Source organism: Rhagoletis pomonella, unplaced genomic scaffold, assembly GCF_013731165.1.
Source record: "Rhagoletis pomonella isolate Grant_MI unplaced genomic scaffold, Rhpom_1.0 Rhpom_scaffold_00003, whole genome shotgun sequence".
NCBI classification, from domain to species: Eukaryota; Metazoa; Arthropoda; class Insecta; order Diptera; family Tephritidae; genus Rhagoletis; species Rhagoletis pomonella.
The window spans coordinates 81580182-81582497 of NW_023458557.1; the positions used below are offsets into that span (position 1 = coordinate 81580182).

At 28.3% G+C, this 2316-nt stretch overlaps 1 protein-coding gene across 2 annotated transcripts in view; it reads left to right on the top strand.

Moving 5' to 3' along the window:
• The first annotated feature begins 328 nt into the window (after window positions 1–328).
• Window positions 329–2316, top strand: part of LOC118735655 (probable serine/threonine-protein kinase roco9) — a 41455-nt gene continuing 39467 nt past the window's right edge. For both annotated transcript variants that reach the window (XM_036465542.1, XM_036465543.1), the window contains exon 1: window positions 329–481. The gene's annotated coding sequence lies outside the window, so the exon portion shown is untranslated. The remainder of the gene's footprint in view (window positions 482–2316) is intronic.

The window sequence follows — 2316 nt, forward strand, 5'->3', positions numbered from 1 at the left end:
CGCTAATGGAGAGTAAAGGCCGTAAGTCGCTGCGCTACCGAAAAACGCTAGTGCGCGCGAGAGCGCCACGGAGCGTTTTAAGGAGCAGAGCAGAGCTGGAAGAGTTGTTCGTAAAACTCGATTGAATAGCGGTAATTGTAACGGAGACTGAACGGCTACGATTGTAACAACGCTTGCTGGTTATCGTGCAAGCTAGCTGGCTGGCTCACTGGTGACGCTGCTGCCGCCGCCGCTGCCAATGCTGGCTGCCTGCCGCGCTCACTAATCGGCGATGCGGTTGTGAATGGTGGAGCGCACGTGCATGCAAATGCCCGAATGACAAATCAGTGAGTGACAAAAGCTCCAAGTAGATGGCACGGAGACGCAACGCGCGCGCACTCCTCTTCGAAACGTTCAAATTAATTTAACGCAATCAATAATAAAGCAACAAACGCTTGCGATCGAGTTGGCGTTTAGCTAACGGGTGGCGGACACAGATACGGTACGGCATCCCAGCTCCAGCTCGGCTCACAGACAAAACGGTGCAGCGCAGTGCGACGTGGCGTATTTTTTTTGGTATAACAGCAGTGCAATCTGTACAGACCGAATACGCTACGCAATGCGCGCTTAAGAGACACAAATTTTACTTGACGAATTAATTTGAATTCTTTCGTCGTGCTTCTGCTGTTTTTTTTTTTTTTGTTTTGCCTTTAATGAAAGTAAAGTATTCGGCTATGTGCGTTGGGTCGTCGGCGATTGTTTAGCGTCTGCAGTGAATTTAATTGTTAAATTTGTAAATTTTATTGAAATTAAGTAGCGCCCAGCGCTTACATTTTACGTAAATATGTATGTATGTATGTATGTGCATATCTACACCCCGCGTCAAAATGATATATTCATCCGGTTTCGACTCTTTTTCAAATTTATTTTAATTATTTTGTTATAAGTATAAAGTAACCATATAAAACCAAATTTAAGTTTTTTTTTTTTTGAAAAACTATCTTGAAAGCTCTTTTCTGTCTTCTTACTTAAATGAAAGATCTGCTAACGAGAAGATATTAGCGTTATTCAGTTTTTAGTTAAGCAATAAGTTTTCTTAAAGTTAAACTAAACAATAAAAAGTAATATTTAAAAAAAAATTATATAAAACTAAATTTAGCAAAAAGAAAAATATATAAAATAATGGCCTTATTCATAAAAAATAAAGCTCTAAAAAGGGTTATAAACTGAAAAACGTATGAAAACGTCATTTTATAAAGCTCTTACAACTTACTTTATTTTTTATGAATAAGGCTATACGTTTTCAAAAGTGAATGAAATTTAAAAAAATCTTATTCAAACAATAAAATCTAAAAATAAAAAGGCACTAAGATTAAAAAAATATTTTTTTCTTTTTACCACAATAAAATCTACAAGTTGAAAGAAAATTTAATTAAAAAAAGAACAAAATAAATAAAATTATAAAAAGAAAAAGTAATAAAATATGTTTCTAAAAATTAAGATAAATTTAAAAAATAGCTCCTTTTAAAATTAAATTAAAATCGAAATTAACAGTAAATTAAATTAATAAAAGAAAAAACAGATTTAAAAAAATACCTACATGTACATACATAAGCTTCTAAAAATTCAATGTAATTTAAGCAATATACAGATATTTTTTTTCTTTTAAAAACAATAAATTTACTTAAAAAAAATAAAATATATATAAAAAAATCATTAAAAATGAAATGAAATTGAAAAATAAATATTTTTTAAACCATGAAATCTAAAAATGAAAAGAAAATAAAATAAAAAAATATTTTGCTTTCTAACACAATAAAATCTACAAATTAAAACAAGATAAAATAAAAAAAAATAACTAAATTATTAAAAAAAAATATCTAATAAAATAAGTTTATAAAAATAAATATAATTCAAAAAACATCCTTTTATAAGCAACAAATCTTAATATTAAAAGAAAATTAAATTAAAACACGGAAAAATTAGTTTAAAAAAATCAGAAACATAAGATGAGTTCTAAAAGTTAAATATAATTTAGGAAATGTATATTTTTCGTTTAAGAAAAAAAAGTGGAAAAAATAAAATTATAAAAAGAAAAGTACGAAAATAGGCTTTTAAAAACTAAATAGAATTTGGAAAATATTTTTCTTTTAGCACCAAAAAAAATAGAAATTAAAATAGGAATTTTAATTAAATGTAGGAAAAATTAATTTAAAAAATACGTTAATAGGATAAGTTTCTAAAAATTAAGCGTAATTTCAGAAATATCCTTTCAAAAACAATAAGATCTAACAATTTAAAAAAAATTATGTTAAATAATGAATAAAATTTAACTAA